Consider the following 14,278-nt stretch of genomic DNA (forward strand, 5'->3'; position numbering starts at 1 on the left):
TAATTAATCCTTGCTTGCATAAGTCAGCACTGTATTTCTGAAAGATACAGGATATTCAGCCTGGGGACAAATGCAGGGTGGGGTGTGATTTCACCCTTTGAGATTTAATTGGTTGGTGAAAAGTGGTTTCTATATGATGGGTTATTGGCAGAAGGGGATGGAGGCTTTGAGAAATAAAAGGTCTTGTTAAAACGTTAAAGAAAAACGATCACAATAAAAGCTGGAAAGCGTATTCAAAACGAAATTGTGATTTCGTGTTAAAGTCATGATGTAACGAAAGTAGCAACAGTTTCATATCGTGATGTACATCCGAGTTAAAGGGATTATTGAAAAAGGAAGAAAATGTTAAGGGATGGTTCAGGCCATCAGTGGTTGATTGGATGGAGGCAGATATGAATGCGAGTTTGCAAGAAAAGAAGGTTGTAGAAGGCTTGGTTGTAAGAAAGAAGCGTGGTTTAAGCAGAGAAAATGATTGGAAAAGTCTGGCATACAACACCAGAGAGAATGATAAAATAATTATTAAATAATAACAAAATAAGTTGAAGCATGCATGGATAAATCATTCACAAAAAGCTCAATAATGTGTTTTTAGAAAATAGATAGATTTTCATACCAATTTTAAAGATAGCGGGCAAAATTTTATGGGCAAAAAATCCATTGTCTATTGTCAACAGTGTAGCAATGTATGAAGCACAGCTCCCACACGAGTCACTTTTAAAACAAACAGCTTTCTGTTGATCAGCACGGCAAGATATTTGAACTTGAACAAAATTAGCTTGAGGACTCCTGATCTTGCGGATTACTATAGAAATGACAGGAACTCCCCAGGACATTTTGCTGAGCAACAGTAAATGTGACATACCTTAAGACTAAAGCCTAGTTCACACTGCCCGATTTTTGCCCCGATTTTGAGTCGCCGACAGGTTTTGTGAAATCGCCGACAAATGCCCGAGATCACAGGCAAATCGGTGCTCGTGCACGCGAGTGACAATCACGCAGTGTGAATGATCAAAGACGCGATCAGAGAGAATCGCCGACGAGTCGCCGACGCCGGTGAGATATTTGGCATGCTTAATATCTGGACCTGTCGGCGATTCATAATCCTGCTGTGTGAACAGCGTTCTGACTGAAAATTACACCGACAGCCAATGAGAGAGTGAGATACAGGGCAGCAGGAGGTTCAGGGAGGAGTTATAAAGCAGAATTTCAGTATTTTAATAGATATATTTACAATTCTATCAAACAGAAACAAAGGCCAAACATTTGCACATCCAGCCATAGCAGCAGCACATTAAATAATTATTTATTTACCTCAAACTGTCTTTGCAGAACAAAATCCTGGCTCCCTCTGTCTCTCCAACAATATCTTCCGCCATAATCTTTTTTCTTTTTCTCCACAAATCAGCGCACATACAATTTGAAGCAAACTTTGTGCAGTTTATCATTTTTAATAACAATTCCAAGTCTCGCGCGAGAACTCCGGTCTGACGCACGTGTGATCTCGCGTTGTTTACTTGTCACATCGCACGTGTGTTTGGGAAACGTAGTTTGCACACCGGAGAGCGAGAGAGTTGTCGGCAATTCTTCCTCTTGATCAGTCAAGCAGTGTGAACTCCTCTGTCGTCAAACCATCGTGCAGTGTGAACATAGCAGTGACTGAATGATACCCCAGATAGTCATGCAGTGTGAATAGAGCAGTGACCCGACGAGTTTGAAAATCGTGCAGTCTGAACTAGGCTTAAAAGAATGCCGCATCTATGCAACAGGCCATTAACTTTAGATTTTACATTAACTTGCTGAATCTTTGTGGGATCTGTAGCCTAGCTCTGAGGATTTGTGCTAATGTTGTCGATGTGCATTTGGAGCCATTTCCCACACCTGTTCCCTCTTCTCCCATCAGTAAACGTGTTCAAAGGTGTAAAAAAATATATAGCCTATATTGTTATCTTCTGGGTCATTAGGGTATTAAAAGGGTATTAAAACCACAACAGTCATATGTGTGTTAGTTGTGTTTGTGCATTTCTAAGTGTGTGCATGTGCGTGTTGGATCTTGGTGAGCTCAGCAGAGTGAAGGGAGTAAGAAAGAGAGGCCCCCGGGGGCCCGAGGGGATGACGTGGGCCCCTCCTAACCGGCCCTGAGGGAGTGCTGCAGGGGTGCTGACTGAGGTCCTGGGTGGCTGCAAAGTGCTGCGTGTGTGAGATACAGCAGGAAGGGGAAGTCCCAGGGCTCTCGCTAAACCCTCCGCTCTTCCTCTCTGCCTCTCCTCCTCGACCTCCTCCCTCCATCCCTCTCTTCTTCATTTTTTTTGTGCCGTAACCCCATTTGCTCGCGCTAATCAGCCTTTTTTTCCACCTTCGTTCCGGGTGGACTTGGTCGCATTCCGCATCACCTCCTCTTTTCTTCCTTCTCTTTCCTCTTTGTCTCCCTTTTTTCTCTCTCTCTCTCTCTCTCTCTCTCTCTCTCTCTCTCTCTCTCTCTCTCTCTCTCTCTCTCTCTCTCTCTCTCTCTCTCTCTCTCTCTCTCTCTCGATCCCTTCCCCCCATCCATACTCTCTCCTGTGTTTGTTTGTGCTGCTGTGCTGGGGCTCAGGGGGCCGCTCGCCATCTCTTATTTAAAAAGATAAAAAAACCTTCCTTCCCTTTATTCCCTAGGAGATGATGTCGACAAGGACACTGGCAGGCTTTTCCTGGTATTAAATTCACTTGCACCCCCCCCCCCTCCTCGGTGGAAAATGTGTACTGAGTTTTGATGGGGGGGGTGTTATAGTTAAGGGGTGGAGAGGTTAAAGGAAAGAGTTAGAGCACTGCCCCCCCCACCCGCGGGCCCCCAAGGACCTGATTGAGGCCCCTTCGGTCTGTCCCACTGGGGGAGCGGGCCGGAGGTACACCCCCCGTTTCCCGCTCTCTCTCTCTCTCTCTCTCTCTCTCTCTCTCTCTCTCTCTCTCTCTCTCTCTCTCTCTCTCTCTCTCTCTCTCTCTCTCTCTCTCTCTCTCTCTCTCTCTCTCTCTCTCCACCCCGTGCTCCCTGAGATAGAAAAACAACCCGTCCCTCCCTGGCCCAGAGGGGAACAAGAGAAGGAAAGGAGAAAAGAGAGAAAATGAGCCAGGTCTGACACTGGAGACTTGAGGAGATGGTGGTGTGTGTGTGTGTGTGTGTGTGTGTGGGGGGGGGGGGGGTCGAAAGGAAAGGAAGAAAGGAAGAAGAGGAGAGAGAGAGTTTATAGAGACAGATGTAGACGCTTGTCATTTTTCGAAAGACGGAGCAGGGAGGGGGGAATAGTTTTTTTATAAGTGCCATCAGAGCTGTGAAGTTGAGCATTGTTTTTCCTGCTTCCTGTCAAAGAACCGGAGCAGTGCTTTTGGATGCGCACACACACACACACACACACACACACACACACACACACACACACACACACACACACACACACACACACACACAAACACTTTGAAACAATAGCTCTAGAGACTTTGCTTTGTCAACATATAGGACATTGTCTGACGCACATTTGCAGGGATCAAGTACATTATTACTCACACACACACTGCATGCACACACACACAAGCACCCAATTTGTGTGCGTGTCCCCGACTATGATTCATTGTGGAAAAAGGCTGCTCATATCCCTGTGCGCTGGCCGATAGGGGCTGTAATGGTCTTGAATTGAATTATTTTATTCATTTCCTCCCTCAGCCATTGGTGGGCCAGCAGGACCTCTTAACACAGCCAATCGGATGGCTCTGTCTGTTCTCCCTTGGTCTCACCCACACTGGGCGAGTCATTGTGACCTCACCCGTAATGTGAGCTTTTTGGTCACCTGTGTATTCCTCAGGCAGAAAGGGAGCTGTTGTGTTCTGGTTTTATTTGGCAGCGGGGCACCGAACCAGGCCTATTTATGACCCTCTTAATGGCCTACGCTGTCAAACTCGGCACATGTTAAACTTTTGTCGAGGCCAAAATGAAAAAGGGAGAAAGAAAGATATGTGTTGCAGTCAGTACAGTACAGAGCAGGGCTGTTTCTATAGGCTTACCGTATTTTCCGGACTATAAGTCGCACTTTTTTTCATAGTTTGGCTGGTCCTGCGACTTATAGTCAGGTGCGACTTATATATCAAATTTAATTCATACTGACTGACAAGAATAAACATATAGCCGCGAGAATGCGCTCTATGCTGCTCCTGTAGCCTAATATTTACTTATAGACAACAACTTAGAAAGACTGAACACAAACAAAATGCCCCCATAAAGAAAATCTTATTCTGCAAAATACAAACAGCATGTAGTAAAATATGCAGCGGAGAACGATTCTCACAGCGTTCGTCTCGTGCGGCTGAGCCTCTCCCGGCAGAGAGTTTAAGCATCTGTGGACTCGTTCCTTCAGCTCTGGCCATCTCGCTTACAGTCCGCAAGTAGATTTCTTTATCTTCTTCATCACAATTAAAGTAACCTCTGCTTTTCGCCAGTCCTTTACAAGTTTCTCACTCACTTCAAACTTTCTTTCTTCTGCTCGGGTTATGCAGTGAAGCGGGCAGGAGCGAGTGCACGCGAGCAGGTGCTCGCATGTGCGCGGCTCCAGCTCTGCCCTAATGCGACTTATAGTCCAGTGCGACTTATATATGTTTTTTTCCGCGTCATGACGCATTTTTTGACTGATGCGACTTATACTCCGGAGCGACTTATAGTCCGGAAAATACGGTAGTTGGACCAGAAGTTCAGATTTTTACTTGTCAATATTTTGAGGGGTCCTCCTGCAAAAGAATCAATTAAAAATTGTATTTTTTTAGAAACACAATTCAAATGCCTCAGAAAAAAATTATATTTTATATTACGTTTTAGGGAATTTTTGGGGCACAATGGCATATTTTAAGGCTATATCTTTAAAGGTCCCATTCTTCGCGTGTTTTCGAAGCTTTGATTATGTTTACAGTGTGCAATACAACATGAGTTCATGTTTCACGTGTAAAAAAACACAGTATTTTTCACACAATTTACTAATCTGTACAGCGCTGTTTCCTCTGTCCTAAAAACGGCCTGATGATTTCCTTGATCTATGAAGTCCCTCCTTCAGAAATACGTAACGAGTTCTGATTGGGCCAGCGGTTCCCGTGTTGTGATTGGACAGCAGCTTAGCGCATTTTGCCCGGAAAGGTCCCGCCTCTTACCATAACGGGGAGATGCAAGCGCTCAATGTACGCTCTTCTCCACGTGGGAGAGCAACAAGACCACGCCGACTTTTTTGCGTGTTCTTATGGGCGGACGTCATTAAACACCCCTGCACTTCCTGCTGTAGTCTAAACCGGCCGTTCGCTGTAGGTTTTGAAAGGGAACTTCTGTTAAATAAAATATTTCGGTTAGCATTAAACTTTGAGCTTTATAATTTTACAGGTATTATTTATGCTCTAACAGCAACATTCCACACTAACTAAAGTTTGAAAGATGGAATCACGAAGAACGGGACCTTTAAATATGACTTAAAGATCAGCGGTCATTTAAAGATTAAAATTGATCAGCAGATGGCCTTAGGGTTAAGGAAGGCCTGTATAATAGGCTGGCTTTATGTTCACCTGACATAATAATATAATGCTAAAAAATATTTCTTTTAAATTGTAGTAACATTTCATAATATTACTGTTTGTTTGTTTTTACTGTATTTTTTTTCTTCTGATAAATGCAGCCAAATTTCATTAATTTATGCATTCAACAGTCATAATGTACTTTTGCAAACAATGTTTAAACATGTTATAACGTTGATTTCCTCATCGCAATATTTGTAGAAAACAATAGTATAAGGTGCAAAACTTTTACTGCAGTGGTTCTTAAAGGGTTAGTTCACCCAAAAATTACATTTATGTCATTAATGACTCACTCTAAAATCGTTCCACACCCGTAAGACCTCTGTTCATCTTCAGAACACAGTTTAAGATATTTTATATTTAGTCTGAGAGCGTATCTAAGTGTGTGCACACTATACTGTCCATGCTCAGTAAGGGAATAAAAACATCCTCAAAGTAGTCCATATGTGACATCAGTTAGTTCATTAGAATCTCTTGAAGCATCGAAAATAGATTTTGGTTCAAAAATAACAAAAACGATGACTTTATTCAGCATTGTCAAACTGCCAAACTGCTAAAATCACGTGACATTGGCGATCCGAATCATGAATCAATACACTGATTCATAACCGTTTGAATCTTTATTTGAAGACTGAAAACAAACGCGGAAGAGAAGACAATGCTGAATAAAGTTTAGTGATTAGTGACACAACGTTTTTGTGATTTTTGGACCAAAATGTTTTTTCGATGCTTCAAGAGATTCTAATGAACTAACTGATGTCACATCTGGACTACTTTGATGATGTTTTTATTACCTTACTGGACATGGACAGAATACTGTGCATACACTTGCATACGCTCTCGGACTAAATATAAAATATCTTAAACGGTGTCCGAAGATGAACGGAGGTTTTACAGGGGTGGAAGGACATTAGGGTGAGTCATTAATTACATAAATTAAATTTTTGGGTTTTTGGTAAATTAAACTAACCCTTTAATACCGGTCCTGGGGAACCACTGCTCCCTTATGTGACACTCAGTTTAGTTCATGGAGCTCTTTTCTAACGGGCTGAAGAGCCGAATCTAGGTTGTTAAATAAAAAAAGACATAAAAAATGTGCAGAGCATTGGGTCCGCAAGACTGGAGTTGAGAAACAGTTTTACTGATTTCTTTGTTGCTTTCAAGACTTTCTCACAGATTCGCTAAAACCAGCTAGGTATTATTACCGTGGTAACATATTTAAATAACTACACAACATTGGCCTGATTGGGTAAGCGATCGTTCAGTCGGGCTTAAAATGGCCCATTTTTTTTTGTTGGACTCTGAGGCAACTGTAGAGAGCCAGAGGATTGGCAAGATCTGTTGGATGACACAGAGTGAAAAATCAGTCAGTCTCCTGGCCCCTGCAAATGCTCAGTCCCCTCTGGAATCTAACCTGAGCTGGATTCAGCCATGCATTCCCTGTTTGGTGACTGGGAACGAGGGATGAGAGGGAGGGCGGGAGGAGGACAGGAGCGATGATGACCGTCGGCTACAACGCAGCCCCAAAATGGCCCTCTTTCTCCATGATGCAGTGGGCAGTTTAGAAAAGAGGACACAACTAAGAGATCCATCTCTCTATCCCTCAAGTGCTTTTGTGTGTCTTCCTCTCCCTCAGTTCGTGTCTCGCTGTCTGTCTCGCTCTCTCATTTGTGTCCCTCTCTATTTTTCTTCATCTCCTTGCATGAACCTCTGGAGGTCCATAATATATTTTTAATTTCCCCAAGGCAGCGACAGGAAAACAGTTTTAATGTGTGAAGAGGAGGTGTGCGTCTCTGTGTGTGTATGCATTAGCATGTCGCCACGCGTGTATATTCGCGTGTCGACGTGTGTATGCGACGCTTGCACGTTCATATGTCATCCCGCGCCCCGCGGAACCATTGGCTGGAACAGGTGATGGCATCGGTGAGCAACTGTTTGGCTGTTTGTGTGTTCTGTGTGATTTAATTCCCATCCTTCCATGACGTGCTCTTTCATCATCTCCCACTCTTTCTTCTCTGCGTCTGGGTGCACGAGCGTTGGGTGCTGGGTCTCTGGAGGGGAGGAGACTGGTGCAGAGTGGCTGGCAAGCGGGAGTCCCAAGGGGCCATGCGGTATTGTGGAAACACAGCTAGCGGAGGCCAGAAGAGCCAGAGAGAGAGGTCTACTTGCTTTAAATAGGTCCCGTGTTTACCGCGTTAGGCCCTGCGCTCCCCCGAGAGACCACGTGCATGCACTGCACCTGCTCAAGCGCTGGGCCATCAGGGGCCCTTGTCCCAACTCCAAACCGGAACGCGCACAATGCGGATATAGATGTACCATACATGTGGCCTTAGTTCGTGTCTAAGTGGTCAACCAACATGGGTTATTCAGCAGACAATGACAGTTTATGGAGAGCAGGATGACCATTGTTTCTGACTTATAAATATTATGAGAATTTGTTAAACTCCAAATTCACTGTAATTTGCATTGAAAACAGGAAAAGTTTATTATCCATTGACAAGACTGTAGGTATTTGGAATTTATATGAGGAGGAGGTATTATATCTGTTTATTAGACAAGATGGCACAATTGGTGGCCAATGCTAATTATCACAAATTGTGAAAAATGGATTAAACAGTTAGGTTTGTAACAGTTGATACGTCTCACAAACTTTGACTTGAGTTGATTTGAGTTAAGTTTGGTGTTCTTAGTTTTATATATTTTTTTATTTGTCATTTTATATTTATTTTATTTTAAATGATTATTATTATTATTATTATGGTATTTAATTTTTATTTATTTATTATTGTTCTTTTTTATTTAATTTTTTAGAATTGCGAATTCGTTTTGTTTAAAGGTGCTTGTGCCGTGGAGTCCATATTAAACCTGGATCGACTCTGTTGTGTCTTGACACAGTCCAACATCATTAATGTTTTCTATCAGGGAGCTTGTCTGTGCCAGTTTTCAGGGACAGGATGAGCGATGGATTTCGACAGGTAGGCTGTGCTCGTGTGATGAGATCAGACATACCTAATCGAGCTTAGAGAAGCGCTACAATTCCTTTGGTCTCTCTAACTAATGCAGCCTTGATCTGGTTTACATTTGGCCACGTCTGGTTTGAGTGTGTATCTGCGTGTGTGTATTTGTGGTCTAGTTGAAAGACAGCCTTGTGCTTTAATGTTTTCATAGGGAAAAAAGTCTTGTTTAAGTTGGAGCTGCTATTTTTCCAGTGCAGCACAGTGTGGCTTGTTCTTTTGTTGGGGTTTAGTTGTGTTCTGGTATGTGAGTGTGTGTGTACCTCTTTCTCCAAACCAAGCGTATTCTCTGCTCCTGTTACTAGTACAACACACAACTTCTCTTCTAATCTCGGTTTCTGTCTCCTGATTTCTTTTCTCTTTCGGTTGACACGTGAGTATGACCTCCATATGTGGATTTCCCCTTTTAGTACTTTGAAATAATAAAAACATACATTCAGTTGCACTTAAACGCACACACGGTACAGCATAACTAAGAGCAGACACAGTGGCGGAAAGGGAAATGGAGTTTTAAGGGTTCTGATCGTAAAGAGAGTTCCCTAGCTAAGGTCTCGAAACGTTTTAGCGGAGCTGCTGACTTGCCTTCTTGGAGAGCAAAACCAACAATTCAAAATGGAAAGCTTATTATTGCATTATTTAAAGATCACACGCGATTAAAATTAGACATTTGTGGCTTTTAGTCCATGTTTATTATCTTTGATCAGCATCTACATGTTATTGCAGTCCGAAAAGTTGACAAACTTAACTTTTAGTTGATATAGGCACTAAAAATACACATGAAAAGGCTAATGTACACACTCATTTTGTCCAAAATTGAACATAGGAAAGGAAACTTCGCTTGTCAAGCAGTTTCATGGCATTTTAATTTTTAACAATTATTGTGCGTTGTGGGCGATTATGAAGACAACATGGTTGTGCCATTGGATCTGTGGCTCTAAGTAGCACTAAAGCATCTTCTTGATCCTTTGTCACTTTGTGATTTCAGTGTTCCTCTCGTCAGTGTGGAGCATGCCTTGCGGTGTCCATTAAGGGCAGCATCACACCAATGCTAATTATTTCCCGCTCTCATGATGGAAGCTGCACCACACTTAAAAAAAAAAAAAAAGACATATCAACCTAACGAGGGGTAATTAGCAGGTCCCTGTAAGGCGGGGCTGTGCTCGGCAACATGACTGCTCTGTGGATTCTGCTAATTCACTTCTCCTCATCTAATTACCCCACACAAACATGGCTGTTTGTCTTTCCTGAGAGAGAAAGTGTTTGTGAGGGGGGGTTTGATTGTAACAGACCCCCCCCAACCACCACCAAACCACCACTCAATCTTTGTCGCACACACACACACAAGCACGACCTGAGGCTCAACTTGATGTAAAACAAACACAACCATGTTTAATATAAAGCATAAGAAAGGGCTATTAGTAGAGCTATGAATATTATACAATATCATAAAGAAAAACAATCATTAATATATAATGATAAAATCAGAGTTTCCGTCAAACCATATTGTAAGTGTGGTTTAAAAAGTTGGCCAAGCTTTATGAATATTAATATTCTTTTCTTGCATTAGAATATGCAATTTACCATTTTTAGAAAGGATGCCAACCCTTGGGACTGCATTTAATGACTTCAACTCTTGAGCACCATTGAATTACTTTGTAAAATATGAATATGAATGTATCCTCTGTTAAAAATTGCTGCAGCTATTTTGGAGACAATTGTTTTTATTCAGCAATTTATGTACACCTTTATATATATATATATATATATATATATATATATATATATATATATATATATATAATATACATACATACATACACTCACCTAAAGGATTATACTTATATATTCTCATCAACCAATCACATGGCAGTTGTTTCAATGCATTTAGGGGTGTGGTCCTGGTCAAGACAATCTCCTGAACTCCAAACTGAATTTCAGAATGGGAAAGAACGGTGATTTAAGCAATTTTGAGCGTGGCATGGTTGTTGGTGCCAGACGGGCTGGTCTGAGTATTTCACAATCTGCCCAGTTACTGGGATTTTCACGCACAACACATTTTTAGGGTTTACAAAGAATGGTGTGAAAAGGGAAAAACATCCAGTATGTGGCAGTCCTGTGAGCGAAAATGCCTTGTTGATGCTAGAGGTCAGAGGAGAATGGGCCGACTGATTCCAGCTGAACGAAGAGCAACTTTGACTGAAATAACCACTTGTTACTACCGAGGTATGCAGCAAAGCATTTGTGAAGCCGCAACACACACAACCTTGAGGTCGATGGGCTACAACAGCAGAATACACCACTGGGTACGCCTCATCTCCATTACAAATAGGAAAAAGAGGCTACAATTTGCACAAGCTCACCAAAATTGGACAGTTGAAGACTGGAAACACTTTTTTTTTAAACATGATACAAGTAAAAATGTGTTTTTTAAAGGTCCTGTTCTTTGCGATTCCATCTTTCAAACTTTAGTTAGTGTGTAATGTTGCTGTTAGAGCATAAATAATACCTGTAAAATTATAAAGCTCAAATTCAATGCAAAGCGAGATATTTTATTTAAAAGAAGTTTCCTTTCAAAGCCTACAGCGAACGGCCGTTTTGGACTACACCCCTGCACTTCCTGGCATGAATGACGTCACTAGAACCGTTTGTTGACTAACCCTCCGCCCACAAAAATATGCAAAAAAGGGGGCGTGGTCTTGTTGCTCTCCCACGTGGAGAAGAGCGCGCATTCAGCGTGTGCATCTCCCCGTTATGGTAAGAGGCGTGACCTTTCCGGGCTACGTGCGCTAAGCTGCTGTCCAATCACAGCACGGGAAGCGCTGGCCCAATCAGAACTCGTTACGTATTTCTGAAGGAGGGACTTCATAGAACAAGGAAATCATCAGGCCGTTTTTAGGACAGAAAACAGTGTTATACAGATAAGTAAATTGTGCAAAAATGTGTTTTATCACACACGAAACATGAATTCATGTTATATTGCACACTGTAAATACAATCAAAGCTTCAAAAACACATGCTAGCTTGACAGCTATTACAGTAATGAACACACAAATAGCTGCACAGTCTCTTGTCAGGAGCCTCGAATGCTTGAGATATATGTTAGCAGTAATATAGCAGCATATATGTTATACAGATAAGTAAATTGTGCAAAAATACTGGTTTTTATTACACACGAAACATGAATTCATGTTATATTGCACACTGTTAACACAATCAAAGCTTCAAAAACACATGAAAAACGGGACCTTTAAACAATGTATGCATTTCAACTTTATTTATTAATGTACACACATTTTTGAGAAAATAGTTCTTTGTTGCATCAATTAAGAGTGAATTTGTGTGTGTGTTGAGTGCACATTTATTTATAATACCCTTGTGTAGTGTACGTTTATGTTGTTTGCATCTGTTTTGCAAGTAGTTGGATATATGTGTGTGAGGTTTTGGTGCTGGGACAGGCTGTCTCTCAGAGATAATGACCTGCGGAGTGAGGGACGGGAGCTGCAGCTGGCTTTGAGAGAGTGAGTTGGGCTCTGGGTACATCCCCTGCTGGGGACCCCCAAACACTCATTAACACACTGGTCTTGCACACACGAAAGAGATCAGCAGCACGCACCCTAACTTAAAGCATTGATAAATACTCTCCCAAACATGAACATTGGTTTGGTGGAAAGAGTTTGCCTGAAAAGAGCATGTGCTTGGTGAAGTCTTTGCCATCAACATACCAGGGTCTACTCTGATAAATGGACCTTTCAGTCAAGTTTGCTATAACGTTGTCCAATAACCCTCACCACACACACACACGCACACACACACACACACACACACACACACACACACACACACACACACACACACACACACACACACACACACACACACACACACACACACACACACACACACACACACACACACACACACACACACACATAGAAGCATTGTCTCTCTTTGGCTTGTTTCTCACCTAGCCCTTTCACAGTAGAGGGAGTCTAGGCCCTGTTGTGAGGTACGCCAGTGTATGCCTCTGTCCTCCACCTCCAGTTTTGCAAAAGGACACCGAAGCACACCGAACACCATACTCATTAGAACCTTAACAGCCTACCTGAGGCACAACATTATAAAAATAATAGAGACCACATTATGTCACTAACATGTTTCTACTACATTAAAAACACAAATAGCATCACAGTTACCACAGGCTTGCTAGCTTGACAGCTATTACAGTAATGAACACACAAATAGCTGCACAGTCTCTTGTCAGGAGCCTCGAATGCTTGAGATATATGTTAGCAGCATATAGAGCAGAGACCAGAATTATTGAATGGCTTCAAATGTCGTGCAAGCCTACTTTGTGGTACTTTTATGGCTCTTTTTGAAACCTCAAGTCCCTGTTTATTGGAAACATAGTCTTCCCCACACAATAAATAAAGTCATATATCATTGGAACAACATAACGATGAATAAATAACTTATTTTTTGGGGGGGGTATGCTATCCCTTTAAACATTTCAACCATCAGATGCGCAAAATAAAAAGTGAGCCCCATTGGGCGAACCCTAATTTTGAAATGTTCACGGACCTCACCTTGACCTGAGCCCCACCCTGCGTCCATCAGCCTCTCCTCACACCACGCATCATGTTTACACACACATTCGCACTCGTGTGTGTTTGTCAAGGCCGCGGTCGGAGGTGGAACGACTGCAGCTGAGATGCGTGATGCGTGTGTATCAATCTTCCACTGCAGAGAGAGAAATGGAGCCCTGTAATGACGGTGGCCCTGCACTCTAATGGAGTGTGTTCTGGAGGGGCCCCTCTAGAGACTCCCCTCCCCTCTTCCCTCCTGAGAGGGCATACGCTTACGGGAAAGGAGGGGGAGAGAAGGCAGTAATGAAAGGAAGATGCAAAAAGAGAATAAAAAAGAAGGATGGAGGAGTTTAAAAGGCAGGTTAGCAGTATAGTGCACTCTGCCAGCCACTTTTATCCTCATCTCCATCTCCTCCTGCACGCCAGCCCCGCTTATGACCGGAGAGATGGAGGTATGGAGAGAGGAGAAGGGTAGGGAAAGGTCCCCTCCTGCTCCTCCCTCGTTGCCATGGTAGCAGGTTGTGCTGGCATGTGCCTTGGTTGGCAGTGCCTGTACCTCTGGCATGAGGGTACCTGAGGGAATCAGGGTGTGTGTGCGAATGTGTGTGTGATTGAGTGAGGAGAGGTAGGGAGTGTTTGAGGGTTACTGCCACCATCCATTTTCCCCGAGATTAGAAGCTCTCATGGATGAAATAGTGTAGTTAATGCACCTTTTGTGTGTTTGCACGTGTGTGTATGTGTGTAACCGCTGCTCAGGGCTCTATCAGTGTAGTGTCAGTTAGGGGCCGTTCTCCTCCCTGTCCAGACGGTGTTCTCACCACTGGACAGATGGCCATACCCCTCCTACCCCCTAGCCCAGCCCGCACCACCCTCCAAACCACCACGACGCCCCCACCTTCACCCCCACCTCTCTACCCTCTGCTCTGGTGGGGGCGAAATAAACTAGAGCACCTCGACGCTTCCTTATCCAAATGCCCCTCCAGATACCGAAACCCACCAACCCCTCCCCTCACCCATTTCCACCTGCAGTCCGGACTGGGCTGGGGCCCAAAGCGAAGCCCAGGCTCTCCTCTGGCCGGGCTCCGATCCGCAGGCCCCATTAGCGTG

General features: G+C 43.2%; 1 protein-coding gene across 6 annotated transcripts in view; it reads left to right on the forward strand.

The window, feature by feature from the left end:
* Positions 1 to 14,278, forward strand: part of znf423 (zinc finger protein 423) — a 172,453-nt gene that overhangs the window by 32,110 nt on the left and 126,065 nt on the right. The gene's annotated exons all lie outside the window — the stretch shown is intronic.

This window comes from Pseudorasbora parva, chromosome 16, assembly GCF_024679245.1.
Source record: "Pseudorasbora parva isolate DD20220531a chromosome 16, ASM2467924v1, whole genome shotgun sequence".
Lineage (NCBI taxonomy): Eukaryota > Metazoa > Chordata > Actinopteri > Cypriniformes > Gobionidae > Pseudorasbora > Pseudorasbora parva.